Source organism: Papaver somniferum, chromosome 7 (genome assembly GCF_003573695.1).
Source record: "Papaver somniferum cultivar HN1 chromosome 7, ASM357369v1, whole genome shotgun sequence".
Lineage (NCBI taxonomy): Eukaryota > Viridiplantae > Streptophyta > Magnoliopsida > Ranunculales > Papaveraceae > Papaver > Papaver somniferum.
The window spans coordinates 40079084-40103136 of NC_039364.1; the positions used below are offsets into that span (position 1 = coordinate 40079084).

At 34.6% G+C, this 24053-nt stretch overlaps 1 non-coding gene across 1 annotated transcript; it reads right to left on the bottom strand.

Annotated features, from left to right (window-relative positions):
- Positions 1-23713: 23713 nt before the first annotated feature.
- Positions 23714-23786, bottom strand: TRNAT-UGU. Its single transcript has one exon. It is a non-coding gene; the product is annotated as a tRNA-Thr (tRNA).
- Between the last annotated feature and the right edge of the window lie 267 nt (positions 23787-24053).

Below are 24053 nucleotides of genomic sequence, written 5' to 3' on the forward strand. Positions count from 1 at the left end.
AGATTCGCAGGAATGACATTAGAACCAGCAATATAGGGTCCTTTCAGCATCAAGGGGAAGACGCACCATTTATCATCTTTGGATTGGAGAGGGGTTTTATTTATTCCAGAGTGCCAATCATGAGCATTTTATCTTCAGCAATTACATCCTTCCTTTTCAAGCGAACACCCAGCGAGAATTCTCCTTCTTCATAGATATTAGTTCATAATTTTCGAAGAAATTCGCTACTGTATACTTCTCAGTGACTATCTCCAAGTCTGCGAATTTAGGATCCCTAATATCTTTAGGATAAAGAGATCCTTTACCAGCACCGCGATTAGCAAACTCCAATATCAGACGGATTCAATCCCCACTCAATTGGAAGATAGCTCGCGAAAATCCCGAGTGAGCGAGAATTTCATAGAACAGAGGAATATTTGGGTCATAAAGAGGAATGGGGAGACCTGCGAGAATTTGACCCAGAGAAACTATGATTGATTGATCATCACAATGTTGATCAGAGAAAAGTTTTATAGAAAGAATTTACTTGGCACTTTCACCAGGAATGGTAGAAAGTGTGAAACCTTTCTCGGCAAGATCTTTTTGAACATCCTTTAAGGTTTTCTCATGTTTTTGACCACTTGGAGACATATCTAAATATAGAGTATGGGAATGGACGAAGAATTAAGAAGATTGAAGAAGGAAGATAGAAGAAAAATTACAGCAGAGGAATTTACGGAGAAAATGATGAAGTTGCAGAGAAGATGAAAAAGAGAGTAAAAAAGAAAAAAAAAATGAGAGTAAGAAGAGTATATATAAAGGAGATTTTCGAGAAGATAAACACAGTTAATGCGAAAAGACGTGAGCGGTTGAAAAGCAGCGATTATAGAAGACGTGTCAAGAAACAGATGGGTGAAAAGATACGTGTGATAAATGCAGAATATAAAGTGATGGATAGCTGCGGCATTTCTCACATCGTTCTCTACTTCGCAGAGAAGATATGAGAAGAGGCAAGATGTAGGATCAGAATCTCACAGCAATAATGCCTCAACGAAATTATTAACAACGCAACACAACAATGTCGCAAAACAATTTCAGAAAAGACATAATAAACGACATCAGCTAAATCATGAGAAAAATATGAATGACTTGCGAAAATTAGGAAGTGTGCGAGATTAATATTTGTAAGGTTGCGAGAATGTCGCAAACCATATCCGAAAATAAAGGACAGATTAGCTGTCATCCACTATGTATTTCCCTATAAATGGTCATTCAGTTGTAAAGAAAAAGGGGAGAGATCTTTTCTGAGTGAGAAGCAAGTAAATAGGAGAGAGAAAATGTAGAGCAGTGGTTATTCTTGATTCCTTTATCTTTTCTTGTAAGATTGTTCAAAGATTCATCAATATAATTAAGATTATAATCCAAAAATGAGTTGAATGTTAATGAAATCTTGTGAGGGGTGTAGTGTAGGATTTCCTGCAACTACAACATGCTTTTCCTCTTCAAACACCATATTGAAACTAATTACGCGACAACAAAGTGTAATTAAAAATTAAAACCCAATCCAAGTAAGAGAAAAGAATATTCTTGACCTAACAGAAACAATTTTCTTAAGAATATAAACAATTTGGCCTTGTTTGGAAAATTTTGTGATCATCTGTAAACATATAAAATTTGTCCTTGTTTGGTAAAAATATAAACAATTTGAACCCTTATGATTATCTATTGATAAATAATTTTAATATAATCGTTTTCATAATAAACTTCGACACACTTTTTCTGTTTCAAAAATTGATTATTCTGTAACAATTTTCTCAAAAATGAGAGGAAAGAAAGATCATCCATGATAGGTTTTTAGTTGGCTATTGTTTTTTGATATCTCTCTTAGTTGTCTAGAGAAAATAAGAAAAAAAAATTCAATTCAATTTTGTCTGAAAAAAGAATGATTATGATAATTTTTAAAAATAAATTTCTTATGTTTATATTTATAATTGATTTAATCAATTATGATTAAAATTATCAATTATCTTATAATCTGCATAATAAATTGAGCAGTGATGTCCCACGCAGCTGCGCGGGACTGCTCTATAAGCAAGCGGGTTAAGAGCCCTTGGATTAGAGTATATGAATAATATCAGCCACTGATGATGAAGTGTACAACTGTCAGCAGATATAATTATAAACAAGCCCTCTAGTTTAAACTAACAAAATTAAAGCAACCTTATAACTTTTTATATTTTATTTATAAGGACCTCTTCATGAAATGATTGTTGAATGAGAGCGGTGGTGGTGGTGGTGGAGGTGTATGAATGAAATCGATCTCAAAATACATGAAATCTTTAACTAATTTCACGAAACTTTTAAATGATAGTTTTATTTTATAAATTTTCATATATTATGCGCAAGGTAATTCTAGCGTCTTCCATTACGTAGAAGATAATGGAGTTTCCCATCAAAATTAAAGCAATTAAGCTGTGTACATACATTTAAAACTTCAACACCATTATGGATGAAAATGTGAAACCCATTCTTATGAATTGCCCAGAGAATTTATCATGGCGAATTGAACTAATTAAAGAGACAGATCAAATCCAAATCAAGTTCTTGAGTATCAATTGAACAAAGGGATATACCTGATTTAGGTTGGTTTTATATATTAATCAAAAATCACCTCATATAAAGATTAAGTAAGAAATCATTACTGATATAGAAAAGGTAACCTGAATTCATGAACTTTTTTCAGTTGGATCAGCTCAAAATCAGAACTTACAACGAAAGGAGAAGAACAGGGGCAATGGTAGCAAATGTGTTGCTAATCAAATCTAAGAGGTGAGAATTGATTTTAGAGAGAAATGTGTAATAAGGAAAGTGGTTAAGTATGAAGTATGAAGAACAACCATTGGTTCAAAAAAAATGAAGAACAACCAGAGAAGGAACATTCGCAAATTCGTTTGTCATTCCATAAATGGAGAAATTGGTAAATAAAATTGAAGTTAAAGGATTTACGAAGAATTATTTGTTGGTTTATACCTGTCGACAACTGTTTATTTTGCTTTGTTTTACTAAAAAACGGAAAATGATGAGATCTAACCAAATCAACGGCTGGCAGGTCCGCTTGCTTATAAAACAGTCCCGCGCAGCACTAATCTAATAAATTATGGGCTGATAATCCATTATGATAATTGTTATCAAACAACCACAGAATCCTCCCGCGGATTTGGTATACCCAGCATTTGATGATGGCCTGCGCGTTTGTAGGTTGAGCACGCGGTTGTTCATTAAACACGTGTTTAGTCTATTGCCGCAGTGTACAAACCCTCAAATTAATTGGTTTGCCTATTCATTTTCATATATTTTGACTCGCGTTTTTAGGGGCCATTCAAAAGGATTTAGGGGCCAACAATAAAACAAAAAAGGTCACCCAAAGGGAAAATGTAGCCAGCCCTTATCTCGCGTAATTCGTAATGGCGAAATTACCCTTATATATTCGGAGGATATGATAACATTGTTATCCTCCGTTTGCAATCGGAAGCCAAAATATTACCCAGACTTCCGATTGTAGTCGGTGCAGTATTAGAATGATTTTTGTTTCATTTTTTCCATTTCTTTTTCATTTTTGAGTTGTTAGAGTTATAGAGAAGAAGGTGAAGGAAAAAAGGGAAAACCCATTTTATCACTACAAAAATGGATGGATATGAAGAAGAAGGTGAGAATCATGGCGAAGAACAAAATGTTGAGGGTTCACGACCGTTTAGAGAAGACGATTTGGGGTATATGTTGAATGATCCAAACTTTTGTGGAGAGGAAAACCTAGACGACCCTTTCATGGAAGAAAATGGAGAATCGCCTGATATTGAAGCTAACGATGCATGTAAAACACGGGTATTGTGTTAAGAATCTCAAATACTCGATTTGCATGCGTTTGTGTGCTTTTGTAAACAAGAAAAACCGATTATTGCATGCATTGAATGCCATGAACTACCCAGATTCGGTATATAATTTCTCGAATAAACTTACGAAAAGGTTTTTCATTCCGAATATGGGCTGTCTAACCTTCTATATTGGCCCTTGGAACCACCTAAAGCCATGAAATGGTTTGTTTTGAACTTGTAATATTCGGAGGATAATGTTTTTTGTAAAGTCCCGAATGTACGATGGCCCAAAAATCAGAATTTGGGAAAAACTGATACTTTTCAAATTTTGAACTTGAAATAATCGGAAGTTAACTTAGTTACCAAAACTTCCGAATATGGGCTGTCTAACCTTCTATATTGGACCTTGGAACCACCTAGAGCAATGGCATGGTTTGTTTTGAACTTGTAATATTCGGAGGATAATGTTTTTTGTAAAGTCCCGAATATACGATGGCCCAAAAATCAGAATTTGGGAAAAAACTGATACTTTTCAAATTTTGAACTTGAAATAATCGGAAGCTAACTTAGTTACCAAAACTTCCGAATATGGGCTGTCTAACCTTCTATATTGGCCCTTGGAACCACCTAGAGCCATGGAATGGTTTGTTTTGAACTTGTAATATTCAGAGGATAATGTTTTTTGTAAAGTCCCGAATGTATGATGGCTCAAAAATCAGAATTTGGAAAAAACTGATACTTTTCAAATTTTGAACTTCAAATAATCGGAAGTTAACTTAGTTACCAAAACTTCCGAATATGGGTTGTCTAACCTTCTATATTGGACCTTGGAACCACCTAGAGCCATGGCATGGTTTGTTTTGAACTTGTAATATTTGGAGGATAATGTTTTTTGTAAAGTCCCGAATGTACGATGGCCCAAAAATCAGAATTTGGGAAAAAACTGATACTTTTCAAATTTTGAACTTGAAATAATCGGAAGTTAACTTAGTTACCAAAACTTCCGAATATGGGCTGTCTAACCTTATATATTGGCCCTTGGAACCACCTAGAGCCATGGCATGGTTTGTTTTGAACTTGTAATATTCGGAGGATAATGTTTTTTGTAAAGTCCCGAATGTACGATCGCACCCCTTGTTCACTGCCTTGTTGTTCTACACTTGGTTGCACTCCTTGTTGACTGCTTTGTTCTTGTAAGCTTTGTTGAGCACTTGAATTATCTTTGGCACTCCTTTCCCTCCTAGCACTAGCTGTCACTTTCTTCCTCCTTTCTCGACTTTGTCTAAACAACAAAGAAAGGAACAATATTTACAAACTATACAATCGGAAGACAAAGTATGGAAATATAACCTGAATGTACACATTCGGACGTAAGAAGACACATATTGTTCCCGAATACATAACAATCGAAAGCTAACTAAACATATTTACAACCGAATATGCATCAATTGGAGTTCAGAAGCTCTAAATTTTTCATCCTACACAATCGGAAGACAAAGTACACAACTATAACCCGAATGAACAAATTCGGAAATAAGAAGACACATATTTTTCCCGAATGCAAAACAATCGGAATATAACTAAACATGTTTACAACCGAATATTCATCAACTGGAGTTCAGAAACTCTAAAATTTTATCCTACACAATCGGAGGTATAAAACATTATATTGTCTTCCGAATAAATATTGGCCCCAAACTGAGATTTTTCCTATATCAGAAATTTTGAGATTTTTTCAATATATATATATATATATATATATTCGGTAGTGACTGTACTTCCGAATACTGTGTGTCTACTTAAATATATTCGGAAGCCAACAAATTCATTAAACTACCGATTATTACCAGTTTGTATCCAGGAAGATATGGCCAATAATATTCGGCCGATAACCATCAAATATTTCTCCCGAATATTGTCGATGTTCTTGAGAAATGAAGAACACGACTACATTCGGAAGTGAATGAGCATGAATATCGCCCGAATCTGGATAAATAACCGAAAACCCTTGAAATTCTTTTTCTCGATTCATCGAATTAAAGCGAAATAAACCTCAAAAATGATAGATTCTTACCTAATTGGGGCCATTTGAAGTTGACGAAGTGTTTGACTATCGGAATCGCCACCACCGACTACATCGACGGGTACTTGTTCTTCGCGTTCTTCTTCATTTGCAGCAACAATTTCTTTATTTCTTGCTAAAATCCCAATCTTTGGATCGATACCCCGAGCAACGTTTTTGGTTCTAGGTCTGTGGGTTTCATTTCCCTTATCCATTGTTTTATAAACGAATCGACGATGTTTTGATTTTACGATTCGCGGCGATGTTTCGGTTGAACGAGGGAAAGTTTTTTTTCTTCCACAATCGGAAGATAATATGAAACTGGAAGAAGAAGAAGAGTTGAAATGAGTAGAATTTTTTTTGATTTGGTTTTTATACAGTTTTACCAGAAGGACATTTATGTAACTTCAATATCATATAGGGTACCCCTTAACTAGAGTCTTTGGAGGGGTGTAAATTGATGGCCCCTAAATCCTTTCGGGTGGCCCCTAAAAACACGAGGATTTTTTGAGTCCATAATGGAAACAAAATAAACAAACTTCATTTCAAAAAAAACTGCTCATAGTATTCTTACCCTGATTACAATTGGAGCTCCAAGTCCTTCATCAAAGTTTGGAAATTCGTAAGACTAAAAAGATATGTTTATCCTTGCAAAGAAAATGGATCTTTGAAAGCTGTGATAGTAACTTGTTAAAAGACTCATGTGTAGGTATACAAATTCCAAGACTCGTGCGTATGAACACCTATTTCAAAATCATGCCAAGGATGTGCTTACACTGATCTGTTGGACATGGATGAAACTATTTTTCCATTAAGAGGTGTGTGTATCTCATTAATCCGACAATGACAATCTTGGTAGCAAATGGCTGAATGTCCTTTCTTAAACCATTTTTTGTCAGATTATGCCTTCTTAAGAACTGCAGGCAGGGGCAGCGCATTGCAAGGGCATGTACTTGCATCCCTGCCCATCTGGCTTCAAAACCTATCGTATGCCCAATAAGAATCTTTTTCTATATTTAAGTCTATTTTTGCTTTTTTTACATCCCTAAATCTTTTTCTACACTCCATAAGAATTTTTTTGGCTCCGTCCCTAACCACAGGTTTTAGTAAAATACCAATTAATATGTTTGTCTAATGAAGCTACCAACATATGAAAGAGTAAACAAAACAAAAGTAAGACGGAGTATATGTTAATCCAGGGAAGAAGAAAAATAATTCTGATTTTTCGCATCATCATGGGAAATCAAAAACACTGGTACAAAAAATTTATTACGCTTATTTTGTAAATAAAGCTTATGAACAATAAAGCTTGGAAAGGAGAAAGATGAAATTTTCATATTCATAGGGTTTCCTAAAACGAACCTCCCGATTGATTACTCCCTTCGTTTCACTAAATGTTTAACAACAGTATAACTAAATTAGAGTGCTAATTGTTAGCAATTTTTTTTAATTGGACTCTATTTTATGTGTTAGATACAATTTTCATTAAAGCTTACCTACTTTCATTTCCACAAACTGTGCTTCATCAAATTAAGAAAAAATTGAGTTCACATTTATGGTGCCCGACATTCTTTTCTTGGAGTTCCAACAAAGCATCAGTCAATAGTGAACACCTATCGAGCTAAATATTTCACTGAAAAAAAGAAACTGTAGTAAAACCATCTAACATTTGCAGGGTCCATGTCACAAAATTCTATCTTTGGTTTGCACTTGGACGACCCCTAGGAACCTCTTAGCCTAGTTTAAAGACACTCAAGAGCACTCTAGTCAGCAAAACCGTCAGTATACCTTAACTGGCAGAATCGCATAAGATAAAATTGGCTGTGGTATTTTTAGCTCGTTGGTTGTTCTCAAGTTTAGGGAGTCATACCCTGAATACAAACCTTCTTTGTGAATACCATACTGTCAAAACCAAATAAGAGAAGTACAACATTTAAGCTTTGAAAGTAGTCTTTATCCCACTAACAACTGTATTGTTAATGAAGAGGCTTCAAAATTTCAGATTAGATCTTCCCCGAATATATAATAACTCTTCGAAACTTGAACCTATTTGAAGGCCTGCATTATGAGGCTCAAAACCTGATTTTGACGTCTGAAAGTTCCTACGAATTCAAAACAAAGCCAAAAGTTATGGATGATTAAAGGCTCTTATTAACAAACACTGAGTATCCAAATACAACATAGGTTAGAAAACGTAGCCTGTGCATAAAAAAAAGCAGACGGGGGAGTATTGGTCTTGTACATTCAAATTTGAGCTTCCTTGACTACACATTAAAACATTTATGCACAACAAACACGAAACCAAACTATAGAGTAACTGTAGAGACAGTACAACCCAGTCTTTGAGACTTTTCAAACTTTCTCATCAGTTGGTGTGCCTCTTTTTCCAGTTGATAATGTGGTGATTCTGGTAGAAATAAATTTAATATGTAAGTATCTGTTAATATGCACACGGGCAGAAAACTTGTCATTAGATATAGATAATGGAAAAACACGATATGCCTTCAGCGATGCTAATGGTTGTTGACTAAAAACTTGCCATCTCCTAGTTCCCTACCAAGTCTTCTCAAATGGAAGCCAATCAAGTAGTAATAGTGAATCAGTGATTATATAAAGTAAACTTTGAGTGAGTGAGTGAGTGAGTGAGTGAGCGAGGAAGGGAGATCATTTTCTAATAGTCTGTTCTGAAAGCTCAACTCCCCAGTTCATCTTGCTAAAGAAACAAAAGCACATACCTGCGAACCACCATCCCCGCTCTTAAGAAAGTGCGCGATCTTCAGAAGAAGTTATTATGATTTAGAAATACTAAAGAAACAAAAGCACATACCTGCGAACCACCATCCCCGCTCTTAAGAAAGTGCGCGATCTTCAGAAGAAGTTATTATGATTCCTCGCAGAACAATAACCGGGATACACGCAGCTAAATGCAATCTCCAAGTTGTCCTTTTAGGTGTTCAATCCCTACTTTTGTTAGAGTACCTTCACCTTCAAGATTCTTACTGGCTGCAATGGCTCTGCGTACCTTCTTTTTAAATAACAATTATAAGATTTTGAAGATCTGAATATCACTAAACAGTTGTGCACTCTCAGTTTCCTATACTTGTATCTCCAAATTCAGAAGCTTCTCTAACTTTACAATCTTTAACCATTTCATATAATTTACCGACATCTGATTCGAACTTCTCATGTGCCTCTCGAAGGACCTAATCTCCTTGGTCTGATGATGATCAAATGGTGATGCAACAATTGTTTTACACCCCATCTAATCTACAAAGCTCGGTACACCTACCAACATTGTCCCTGATATACAAAAATAAAATAAAAAATGAAACAACACTAAAAAACATTAACTAAAACTGATGAAACCAAAATATTGCAAAACCACCTTTTTCAGGAACCCTTGGTACTTCATGTTCTGTCTTCTCACATGTCCACCTCTCATGTCTACGTGCTGCTCTGTCTTTTCCTGAAGTAACTAATGTCTTGTGCCTCAATCAGTTGGAGCATGTGCTTAAATTTTCCATGAGTAAATTTGAGATACTCTGTTATCCCATAATAGCATTTCTTTTTTCATTCTTTGACTGATATTTTTTACCCATCGAGAGAGAGTGAGAGAGAGATACCTTCAGAAAATCGCCATAGACTCTCGCACCAATACAATTTTATGATTATCTCTTAAGCAAGAGGATTCCCTAACAGCTTCTCCAAGACCTGTTTTTGCCATCGGAAGCATCTAACGTTGCCTACTCAAACAGTAACGCCATCTGTAGGAGTCGAACCCACAACTACATGGTTGAGAACCATGTGCTCTTCCGTTTGAGCAAAGACAGCAGAAACCATTTCTAGTGTAAGTGGTTTAGTATGAAATGATATAAAGTAGACTGAGCCTGTATTCGTAGACATTACCCATCTTTAGACCGTACTTCAGATTTGATAACGGCCATTTGCAGACCTACTAGCAATTGAATGAATAGTCATTTTTCAGGGACAATTTTACAAAGCGTGTCACCCGGAATCGTTAAATAACTCCAACAGTTTTGCATCCGGAAAGTAAGATGTAAACACCAGCTAAGCTAAGGATTCAGACACTTCTCCCTGATGGTTTCATTCAATACATCCACTAAGGAAAATATTCCATTCACAAATCTAGTTGTTGCTTAACTTGATCTTCTTTTGAATCTTTTCTAATAGCAACTCAAAGAGTGGAATCATGATATGAAACCCAGTACCTTAATGCAACTAATATTAATAACCTGTTCATAAAGGGTACTACACAAACACAGTGGAGAGACCAAGAGATAATCTACCTGTAAAGTACCTCCCAGATCAAGAATAGGATTTGTAGAGTGTCTGCAACGCGTAGTGGTTGTGTTGATATAAGTGGAGAGATAGTCCAACTCATAAAGTAATTAGGGTGCTGGTGTTAAAGTACCTCTAGAATACATCTGAACCCCTACAATATCCAAAAAAAATGAAGAAGGAAAATCATAAATAATCCAATCAAACCGAAACAAAGATTACTGAACAAAAAAATGCAGATCGAATGAATATAAGTGGTATAGAAGTGAAGTGTGTTACCTTTTTTATAAACATTGCCTCCCGAGTCTCTGGCAAACATCAAGCACAAAAACCACAGGAAACAAAACAGATTCATCAATGAATTAGGATATAAAGGAGAAAAATTAGGATACATCAATGAATCAAAAAATTTGGGGTTTACCACCTCCTATTGTGACTAAACTAAACATAAATCGCAGAAACAGAAACAAATTAATAAATCAATCAGCCTACATCGATCAAAAGGAGAAAAATTAATAAATACATATCTACAAATTCTAAGGTTTTAACACGCGTACCTTCTTATTCCTTACCTCTGCATCGTGTTTTTTATTAATGAGATAACATTGCTTCCTGAGTCTATGGCAAACATCAAGCACAGAAACCACAGGAACGAAAACAGAATCACCAAAATCTCGAGTTTTGGCGAGAGAGGATAAGAACCGGAGCCAAAAATTGTCACCCCAACCTATTTTGTAACATACCCGAAAATTCCTGGCCGTCCAATCAAAAACATCATCAGGAGCTTCCCGATCGCCGGATCGGGATCCTCATTAGATCCTGTCAGTTGATTGACTCTTTGATCACAAAGTCAAAGTGCATGTCTTTTTATAACAATGATTAGGTATCACCCGGGCCTTACGGCCCGAGCTCAACCTCTTATTTCAGTATCTGTGGTTATCTCCACAAAGTTTTCTACCTTAATTCGATGAAAATCAATTTGCAATATTTTATAGTATATTAAATCTTATGAAACAACTGTGTCTTACTTTCTTGAAGAAAATAAGAAAGACCAATATCTTAATTCTAAATAATCAACAAATGTTCTTTATGTGCCAGTCATACGATAAGATATAAAAGCCTTCATATTTAATTTGTCGTGGCTTAATAGTCAATTGGAGAACAAATGTCATAAAATTTGCATAGCACAAAAGCATATACCCTGTAGTTTTTTATTTTATTTTTATTTGCAACTAAATTTAACGAAGATCAACATTTTCTGAATCTTTTGTACTTAACATACATTAGCATTGTAGAAATTACATTATCAGTCATCAAGCGGTTAATCTATACATAGTATAGTTAGAAAGCTATAACTGCACACCATATACCTCATAAAGCTTTTTTGTAGGATTTTAACCCACTGATACCCTCTGACATAATGTTAGGCACTTCAACAACCTGAAAATTACATAAGTATATCATTGCTTGCAATCAGTACCTCTACCAACTCCTAAACAAACAACATATTTTGTACTCTATGAAACCTTATCGAGAATTTGAAATAATCGCCAGCAAATGATGACCAACTTACTAACATGTTAGGACATGAGATCCATACTTATGAAAAGTTACCATCTCAAAGCTACGTGAAACTTAGATGTCCAGACAGTAAAATAGATGGCAATAAAATGCCAACAAAGAAACTACAATGAGATTATGTGAGGTGTAGCATGGTACTAGAGGAAAACGCTGCTCTCTAATCTACATTGTTTTCCTTTATCTTCTTCCACATAAATCCATTATGGGCATCCACTAAATCTTATCGTACATATCGATCAATCTATATCGTTCATATTAAATAAACCTTAATTGAAATTAATAAATATAAATTCGAATGAATTTAACAATTGAAAATTTGAAAACACTGAACATCTGCAATAAAGATCAAATTGTAGCTAAGGAAACAACCATATCGTTATGTTTTGATGGTAGATTAGAAACCGAAACCGAACCAAACATAAAGATAATTGAAATAGGCATCCGGAGTCTCTTAATGGTTGACATAGCTTGAATATACAATAATTGAGAGGGGCCTCCAAGAAATCAAATCAAACAACTAATAAGAAATTAAAAAAAAAATATACATAGGATAAAACATCATGCTAAGTGAAAATTCTCAGCCGACTAACATACATGATATGGTTTGACAATTAAGCCTTTTTTAATCACTCAACATTCATCGGATCGAATATTTTCTCTGGGACGACTTCTGCTTTAGAATGACAGATAATTAAATAAAATATCTTCCCGGAGGAAAACACATTTGAACAAAAACATATTTATGGAGACAGAGATTTACAAAATTTATACCACTTGTAGCCACACTAAATATACAATATCTTTCAAACCCCTTGTAATACCAAGAAAATTTCTATTGTGGAATAGCAGATTTACATGTCCTTTTCAAAGACAGAACAAATGTAAATAATAGAGTGAAGTAGCCATAAACCAAATTCCAAATGTAAATAAAGTTGGATTTACCTGCAACCCGATATCAAATAGTTGAGTCTGAAGGTGGTTTCCTCGACACATCTTATTCGTGGGAGTTCATCAAATTTTGCTGCCAAGTACCATAATACGACATAGCTTCTACAAAATAAACTTTCTTGATGACACACGATTTTCAAGTAACGATGTGAATCAACGCCAATTGAACCACAAAAATCAACAGTTCTTGTTTGTAGAAAAAATGGCTTGTAAACCTTAAATATAAATACTCCTAAGTGCAAATAGAAGCAATAGGTTAATACAATGAAATAAAAATAAAAACCAAACACTACCATTGACAGAACAAAATCAACACAATCAAATGATCCATAAGCAGGAGAGATGTGATGGAAATCATAAACATCCTCAACTTGATTCCTTGGAGGAATGGAAAGAGACTGGACTGGTGGTTATACTCTCTAGGTCTCAACATTTTCGTCAAAAGTAATTATTTTTGCTTTGTAAAGTGGTTAATCTAGATGCATTCTACTCAAAAGCTACGTTATAATTGCATTGCATGTATCATGGTCTAGAATCCAGGAAAACTATACCTTCTTGTGATATCTCTCCAGAAACTTATGTTGTTCCTATATATTTGTGCTCAGGTCAAGTACTCCAATGTCAAATATTATGACAAAGATGGAATCTGTAAGGTTTCAAATGCACACACTCCAGTTCCCAGGGTTTCACTTGTTGAATCATCTACCCTTCACCCATGAATATCGTTGCTCTGAAAGACTTCACAGAGAATTAGCTTGTTCCAATCAGATGCTTCCCATGTACCGAGATGATGTATGACACCCCTCTTGATCCCACGCATGTGTGCACTACGTAATGAAGAGATAATATCGTCAACGGAAGCATGTGAGGTTTTAGGCTACTCAAATAACATTGCCATCTATGGGAGTCGAACCCACAGCCACATGGTTGAGAACCATGTGCTCTTCCATTTGAGCTAAGACAACAAGTAAAGTGATTACATGAGTGAACTGTATAGTACTGTGCTTACCATCCCAAGAGTAATTTAGGGTAATGAAAAACATAATTTGTAAAAAGGATGTAATTACGTAGTCATATATTGTAGGTAGTTAATAATTTAAAGAGAACATTCATAGGAAGCAACTTTACTATTAGTTGAAATTTATTTATTCTTTTATTAAACTGTAAGTTCCCGTTAGTTTTTTTTTTCTCTAACAAAAATACTAATATTTTTGCAGATACCATATTATTCATCCATGGTCATGACCAAGATCCAAATTAGAGAACAGGGATCTAAACAGGGGATATTAAGGGGAAAAAACACTACCAATAAAAGAGAGAGTTGAAATAAAATAGCTATAACACATGAATTGAAGAAAACATAATTCCAGGATCCTATTAAGATGAAAAAAATATCTCATTAACAACCACACCTATAGAGACATGAATATCCACCTGGTATAGATTACATATGATTCCCCTTTCGCTTTTCACATGATCTTTACATGTATAAGTTTCCTATTTGAAGGTATAGAAGAATACCTGAATAACTGCTGATTGAAGGTCAATGTCAGTGAAATGCCAATACCATCAAAGGCATACTCCATGTGCATCTGACAGGGTTTCCCAGAGCCCAAAGGCACTTATCTGCATCCTTGAATATGTTGTATTCAGTGGATCCAAAGTAAAGTAAGTAATTAGACTATTGGAACTATATGAAGTCGAAAATTATAGAAAACTATTCAGCATGCATCAAAAGAAAGTTGGACCCCTAATTTAGTAGAACTAATGATATACCATATTATATATCATTTGCAGATTCCAATTACTAAATAAAAATTGAATACGATCTAAGATGATATGTCACAGGATTATGGATGTTTCACAACCAACCAAGCAAAGTATTTTAGCATAAAAGATGATATTACCTGTCCTACTATTGCAATGAAAGCAAAGTATTTTACAACAATAATTATCTAGTTTTCACTGGTCCCATTAGATTCCGATCCGCTTTTTCTAAGATATAACTTCTTAAAGTAGTTGTATCCTAGCAATACACAAATTGGGCAGTGAAAGATTACAAATTGTGGGTCCCAAGAATTGGAACTATGAAAAAACTTGTAAAAAATGCTTCACATATGATATCAAAGAGGTTTCTATAAAGATCATTCACCGCAAATATCAACAATCTACAAAGAGTGTCGCAAGTTGTTCTCCAGTAAACTAATTGACAAAGCAATACTCGTGGATGTCATGTTTCATGAATAAGTATGCAAACAAAAAATTATATAGAAGCTTGAATACGTAACCTGTTGATCGATGTCATAGACATAAATAGTTCTAATAAAGTCACCTCGTCATGCCATTATCTAATTTTGAATTTTCATCTCAAATTCCAATTGCTAAAGCATAATTCTCATTCTCAATTGCTTTTGCAGGTTTCAATTCAAAGCAAAGATGCAACAATGAACTTAGAGATTCCTGTTTTCTATTATGAGCAAGTTAACCTTAGAGATTCCTATTCCAGAATAGTTCCTAAGTTGAACAAATAAAATCCTCCCAACCTGAATTGCATGTACCAACTCAGAAACCCTTTACAATTTTCAATTAGTCAGCATCTCTAATATCCGCAACAAAAACATCATCAGCTCATGCATTTACTATTTTTTGTCTTCTATTCTCGCTAAACCCATTCCTACCAACTCAGAAGTCCTCTATTCCATTAGATAAGAAAATTAAGAAGAAAATCACATACGCATTTGGTAGGGTACCACAATAACGCCGCTTGAGGTTAACTAAGTGGATGTTACTTCCACATGGATATTTGGATTAGTTGTATCAATTCCAATACACCAATATTAGCCATCTACTAAGACACATTGTTTCCACGCATCAAAAGTGATGGTCATGGTTCTTAAATGAGGGTTCAAACTGAAAGCTGTTAGCCGAGATAATGAATTACAATAAAATACAGATGGAATGGCCTGCACGTTTATTAAGCACCTTTATATTACTCACATCAGTAACCAGACAAAATTACTACTAAAAAAGGTTGTACACACAATCTTACCAAGGCCTAAAACCAACGAAAAAGAATCCGAACTTTCAACATCTGCGTAGCCATTGCTTGTATCTGTAGCCTCTTGTGCAGTCGTCTGCTTCAAATAAAAAAATACTTTATGAAAATAAGAACCCTATACACGAAATAATCAGTAAGTTTAGGTATTCGAATAAAATTGAGTTTCAAGAGAAAATCAGCAGAAAAGACTCACATTACAGCATCAACAATATCCAATAGCAACATCACCGGTCAAAACACCACCAACACCCTCAGGAAAACTCAAATTTCTCTCCAAAACCCTCTAAAAAGATATAAAGCCTAGTCTTACACGAAGAATCCGAATTCTCTTCCAAAGGAAAACTTGTTGCGAATAGGTAGCCACCAACATTTATGAAGCTTGCATAACCCTACAGACTACAGGGCAGGTGTTGTAGTACAAATCCAACACTGGGAGAGAAAAAATCACAAAGAACTAAAGACATCATTACAATGAAAGGGGAAGCGATTTATATATTTGAAGCCAATTGGTGACATAGGGACCAAGATGATATGAATGGTAATAAGTCGAGAAAGAACCACACAAAAGAAAGAAGCTGATTTGGTTGATGTTCTGTAGGAAATAAAGAAAGAAGCTTATTTCGTTGACATTGTGTAGAAAATTTGTGCGACAGAAAAAAAAAACGATCAATACATAAGAATTAATAATTAAAGCCTTAGGATTTGCTAAAAGATACAAAACCCCCAATTTGAAAAAAAATAAAAAAATAAAAAGACCACTAATATTGAAATTACTAATAATGTTGATCTAGTTGAGACATGGAAGAAGAGGTTTAATTTACACAAATCAATTATATGCATGTCTCAACTAACTGACAATATCAAACTCAAGTTTAGGCTAGCAGCAAAGAGCAAATGATAGGATAACAATGCCATCGGGCGATAAAATACCTCTTTAGACAATAAAATATTAAGCAAAATACATAAAAACATCTTCAATTGAATATCCAAACTTTATAATTTGAAAAATCACGACTGGGAAGCCATGATTAAAATTTAGATGAAAAAATATAATTCTTTTGTAAATAAACCTAAAATTTAATTTAATTCGTAATTCTACCAACTTTTAACCTTTAAATGATTGAACCATATAGAGAACCAAGAAAGATGACCTCAGAAAGCACTCCGGACTTGTTACATCAAGAGTTCATGACGGAAATTCCCATGCATGGCGTAACTTAGCCGAGCTTTTATAGAATATAGTAGTTCAGCATATTGTTTAGAAAGGCCTAGCTAGAGATGACCCATGAGTGTTAAGGGTTCAAATTGTTCGTAGATGCTTCAGAAAAAAAAATACGTAGATCAGGAAGGAGCTAGTACTAAAGATGTATGTCCCGGTACTCTTTTTAAATCACGGAGTAATACTAATTTTTTACAGACCAATTGATTAATCCAATGTATTAAAACCTAGTTCTATTTAGTATTTAAGAAAAATAGAATATCATAATATGAATGCACTACATTCTACAAAGTTTTGTATTGCAAAACTGAATACTACGATAAGCATACAGAAGCAGCTATTCGAGAACTACGATATGATCATAGACTACATCGTTTAAAGTTTGTTATTGCTTGCAAACTGCAAAGCTGCCTAGGTTTCCATAAGAATATGCCATTCGTTTGATGAAAAACAAAAAGGATACAAAAAGGACACCGGAAAAAGGATATGAAGCAGCTACTTTCAGAGCAACATAAATAAGTGCAAGTACATCATTAAAAAGGAAATGATGTTATGAATATTTACCTACATTTGTGTCCTATCGCTGCATCTTCAGTTTTGCAATGCAAAAGAGGTGCAACAGGGACAAATATTTCTTGGCTGTGGACGAAAGATATACATCCATTAAGATGATGTGCAAGTCGTGGCAAGACATCTAGGTATTTGAAGTGCCGAGATATTTAAAAAATTAATTATCACAACAACCACGTGAACAATCAATATCAAGGTGTACCTATTTTCATCACAAAAAAAAACAAATGAAAGGAGAAACGTCCTATAATGCAGTTTGCAAGTAAAAGGTACCGGATTGAGTGTGTTGCTTACATCCATTTGATGATCCTGATTGGGATGTTCCTCAAATGACAGTGTCTCTGTAGTCTTTGTTTATTCGTCATTGTTGAAGTGTAAGGGAGCAGTGTTGGAGAGAAATAATTCACACATGAGCAACCATAACACGTACACAGGACTGACCACCACCCACTCGTGTTTTGGTGAAGAAAAGTGAGATTTAATCTTATTGGTATGTATTTCAAGAAAATTCAAAATTTTGAATCAAGATTTGAGACAAAAAATAAAATAGTAAATTTAGTACTTGTTTGGTTATCTAGTATGTATTTGAGACAACCATTAACTTGGTAACCACCCATAGGATTCCCAATAGTGTAAGATTTTGAACTAAGCTCTATCTCATCAGTAAATTTTTTTGAAAATCAAATGGACCACTTTCTCCGTATGCATCTTTATCAAATGATAATATATACACCGCAAGCTCTTCAATGAGTTCCTACTATCAGAAAATAACAAATGGTTATTGAAAAACAATTTTAGACTTACATGGGAGGGAGACTATATAGAAATGTAACAACTAAGTATTTACTTCTCCGGAAGTACACACCATAAATTTGAAGATTGAATCAAAAGATTTACCCTAATAAAGAACAATCAATATCCAATAACATCAAAAACCAAATCAAAAAGAAATCTCAATAAAATATGTTTTTATTTATTTTCTGAAAAGATTGAATGCAAAAATAGACAAAACAAAAACTAAAACCATAAGAAAGCTATTCACAATTGCATCATATAAAATCTAAAAATCAAAACCCATAAGATTGAAAGCATGAAAAAAAATCATCGGCGAATCAAAACATGAAATAAGCAGGAAGCAAAGCATTAAAAGAAACCGTGAGGGCGTCAGGGCGATGAGTGATATAATGAAAAATATCAGCAAATTCCCAATAGGTTGTTCTAGCTTCTAAAACGAATGAATACTCTCTGTAGGCTATTCTAAATGTTCTTCCAGGAAGCTGAGTAAATAGTTACTGCAATATGTTCATTGGGAATTTTAGGAACTCTAAATCAGAGCGTACTCCAACAACAATATGTTCTGGAGAAGTACCAACAAACAAAAAATAAACAAAATCAAATTGCAATCTACTCATACGTAGAACCATGCAAAGTTGTTTTCTGTAATATTCTTAAAGTCAATTTCGCTTCTGATTGACTTGAACCTAATATGGCCACTTCCTGCAATTCCACTACAGATTCTGCCATAACCATTGAATATCGCAGTAGTACAATACACTGATTCAAACATTAGTACATAAGTACCATTGAATATCAAGTACTTATGAAATAAAATGAACAATAACAACAACCCATACGAACCCATTCAAGCACATCAACAGAGCAACCTCTAATCACTCCTTTGCATAATGTTAATTTGTTGTAACAAAAAGCACTCATAAGAGAAAAACTCACATGCAGAACTCATTATGTGTATTTTCAGAGCCCCAATTGTCAAGATCATGATGTACTGATCAGATCTTCCTTAGCATATCAGATCTTCCTTAGAACTTCATATGAGAGTAAAAATTAGATAGAGAACAATCGAAAATGAATAGCCTTTGACTGCAAATGAAAAGCAACACAACATTTGATAAATTAACACAGATTTGAACATTGAGTTTGGTAGATGCATTATTTAATAGAGAGAAAGAAAGATTTACTTTGGAAGGAATCACATGAAAGAGGAGTTGATGTTGCAGTTACAGGTTGAGATGGCAGCGAAGCATCATCTACAGCAACCGGTAGTGGCTGAGACGGTGGAGTAAGGTGGAGTAAAAAACCCTAGAATAAATCGTTCAAAAACCCCAATCAACCTAGGAAATAAACAGATGAAACACAGAAAATCAAACATCATAGCTGCTTAGAACAGGTTCCTGGCACATGTCAGTTGAACACCATAGCTATTTAGAACAATGATACATGGCTAACGTAAGGTGTATGTATCGGGTGCTGGCTAAACACATATAAAAGCATCATTTACAATTTCATCACCTCATCTTGATGAGTAACTGGTCATGTTCAAGCCAATTTTAAATTTCTGATCTTGAGCAAAAAAACTCAAATGCAAGTATCGTATTGGTGGTCCAATAGAGACATTCTGAAGCACTCACCTTGGTATAACGAATTAAGGAAAGTCCTAGAACTTATACATGGCTAACGTAAGGTGTACATATTGGGTGCTGATTGAACACATATAAAAGCATCAATTACCATCTCATTGCCTCATATCGGTGAGTCATGTTCTATCCAGTCTTATGTTAAATCTGCTCCAAATGAATCTTATAGATAGAACAGAAAAAATCAAAACGAAAAAAAGAAAAAATGAATGAAAAGATATAAGCAGATAATCGAAACAATGGATATTAGAATGATCATCTGTACCTGGATAAGGTTTGGAACTCGGGATTTTGCAAACAAAATAAGGATTTCTCCTACAATATCAGCGTATGCAACAGCTTCGACGCCTTTCCAAGTGATAGAGTTATTTGCCCTGAAATTGTTTACATCAACAAATATTCAAATAATGTGTTCTTAGCCCTGAAACTGGTGTTCCATATGGATAAACAAACAAAGTGCAGAGCAAGCTGGCTGAACGAAATTAGAGCCTCACAAATAGTTTAACCTTCAATAGGTGTCTATTTATGCTTACTTGATAGCCATTGGTGGCATGAATAGAAGATTTCTTCAACTGCTATCTCCATATATCAGGCCGGTTCCTTGCAAAATTTCTTTGATAAATAGCATATGGGAATTTTCCAGTCCAACAATCGTGTTCTCCGTTCAACCCCGTTAAACCCCTGCGAGTGTATAAAAACTTAGCACCAAGCTTGCATGAAGCTTCCATAATTTTACATCCGGTAAAGAATAAAAAACCATCATTATCAGGATTTTTAGGAACAATATTAGCAATAACAACGGGAGAAAATACTCTTGAATCAATATGCAAAGCAGAAAGAGAATCAATATCATAAAACTAATAAGTAGGAGTTAAAAACTCTAGAAATAGATAAACCTATAAAACAATAATTCGTCCCAAACCTAATATCATAAATTGCAGCAATCTCACGGATCTTATTAGAACTGATACAAAGGAGTAACTCAATAATTGATAAATCAGGCTTTGCTGCAATGGGATTTCGAGATCTATAGCTCTTCGATAGTCTGTATTGTATTTCAGGTCTTTCAGGGAGAAGAGAGGAAAAAGGATCGGAGGAAACTACGGCTCTGATGTTCCATCTATACTCGTCCCTAAGGATCACCCCACTTTATTCCCGTTGACGCTGAACCCACCCCGTAACATAGCCTATCATTCCCAGCCGTCCAAGTCAAACTCGATCCAGATGATCCCGACCGCCGGATGATAATTTTCGGTAAATCTTGTCCATTGATTGACTCTTTGATCAAGGAGACAAAGTGTACCTTTTTTTATAACAGTGATTCCTTAACACTATGATCATGTGATCATGTCTCACTACTAGAGTATAACCATTCACAGCTTCGCAGTTATGTTTTCAATATAGCACGACTTGAAAAATACGTTAGGAATGAAACAATTCAAGTCAAAATATTACTAACCTCAAGAGGAAGGATGATGTCATCGTTGTATCTTGTTACTTCTTCACATTCTTCAAGTCTTCGAGTAATACTTGTATGTCTCATAATCCTAATCTTTCTAATCTAACCTATACGAAGTTGTCTCTAGTTACATAATCAAGCGACTCTTCAGTTGAGTTTTGATTCACTAAAATATGACAACCAAATTTGATATACCAACGCTTGGTGGGTTTAACCGATCTATGCTCTAACAATCTTTTTCTTCTTCTCAGCTCGACGAACGAACAAAGGTCGAGACAACTTTCGACAAACTATATTGGAATTGGAAGAGGTATTGTGTGATGAAATAGGTATAATTTATTATATTATGAGAAATTAATGTATAGAAAATTCAAAGAGACTCGTTGTATGGAACCGTCAGGTGGCGTAAACTTGGCCTCAAGGCTGGACAACAGACGCGAGCAGTTGAACTTAGATCGTACGACGGTAGAAGAGACGCGAGCGGTTGAACTTAGATCGCGCGACGATAGAAGATACACGTGTCTCTTTTTCAACCGCAATGCGCGAACCCTCAAATTTATTGGTTTGCCCATCTATTTTTAACGTTTTCCCATTCCACTTTCGGAGAGAAATTTCCCTAAACAAACCTATTCACTTTTCGTGTTTACCCATTGCTTTGTGGGAGGAATCGCCCTAAACAAACCTATAAGCAAACCACGTTTGCGTTTGCTTATATCCAATTGGATTCACCCAAATGAACACTCAAACTCTTTCTTCCTTTTTTGTTCCTTATATATAAGGATGTGTTATTCAATCGATTTTTTTTTGTACTGTACTAGTATAGGGTTTTTTTCATTACTAACTTTGGGCTAGAAACTGAAGATCTGGGAAAGCTTGAGTCCGTCGGGTTGGGTTCTAATAATTACTGAAATATGTTATCACATTCATACAATTCTATTAGATGCGAAATCTGGAAACCTGTTTTCTTGGTTGTAATAACAGGTTTTTCTTCGAATCCTTTCAATTCAAGGAATAGGTTAGTAGTACAATAAAGGAGCAGATAGTATTCGACCAAAAAAAAAGGAAGAATCAATCAATATTCGTGATACAACCATTGTCGTATTACAACCAAAGGTTCTTTTCCTTCTTGACCTAGATATAAGAGAGGGATTCCCTAATATGGAAAGGCAACATCTATAACCTAAAAGGAAAAGATAATAGAATGACTAGTCTTAGAATTGAGTTGTCCCGAGGAGCAAAATTCTCCAAATCCTTACCTTTCTATTGGAGTTAGGTTCAATCTGACGGGAATAATATTCTACGACTAGCAACTCGTTTATTTTCAAGCCGCCCCACTTACTATCTATTATTTTATTGACTAACCCTTTATATTGGGATGAATGAAGAGTCAAATATTTTGGCAATTCTTCATGGGAGGATGAATCAAGATAATTTTGAATCAGAGCTTTGGATTTTTGTTCATTCCTCGTCGTAATAATATCTCGGGGTTTGCAGCAATAACTTGGTATATCTACTACATGGCCATTAACTAAAATATGTCTATGGTTAACTAATTTCCGAGCTCCAGGAATGGTCGAAGCCATACCCAATCGAAAAAGTATGTTGTCCAAACGCATTTCAAGTAATTGTAGTAAAACCTGAGTAGTTGACCCTTTTGTTTTTCTGGCGATACGAACATATTTAAGTAATTGTCGCTCTGTCAGACCATAATGAAACCGCAATTTTTGTTTTTCTTCTAGACGAATACGATATTGAGACTTTTTCCCAGAACGCGATTGATTTCTAAAATCATTTCTGGCTTTAGGCCTTTTACTAGTTAGTCCTGGTAAAATCCCCAGACGGCGTATTTTTTTGAAACGAGTCCCTCGGTAACGAAACATAAAAACTCCTTTTTTTTATGTACAAAATAAACCTAAATTAAGACTGAACTAAACGATAAACGAAAAAAATATACTGAAGTTAAGTATTGTACTACAAAGAAGAATGGGATGAATTTTATCAATATTCAGACTCTTTTGTATATATAGCAAGGTAAGGAGACTTTGTCCTAATTTGTTCTGTAGAGATCTAACCAACCGCTCGAATCCGTTTTTTATTCATAGTTGGAAGTTCTTACGACATAATAGATCTGCTATTTTTGAGAAAAGGAAAGAAGTATTTTAAATATTCCCTGAGTTCATTGAGACATTATTAATCATGTAATAAAGTATAAAATAGAACAAAAAGAGAAAAGCTGGCTATCGGAATCGAACTGATGACCATCGCATTACAAATGCGATGCTCTAACCTCTGAGCTAAGCGGGCTCACATAACAAAAATTGTGTTGTGCATAGGAATTCAGTCAACTACTTAGCTCTTAGCTATTCAAAATAGATAATGAATATGAATAGATAAAAAATAAATACAGAATAGAATGGTATTCTATAACAATATATATATAACATACGAATTAATATAACAATGATATATGATATCAAAATTTTCAATGAGAAGAAATTCTACATTTTTTATTTTCCATGATTCTCTTTTATATTTATAATTTATATGAATATGATTATCAATATCTTAATT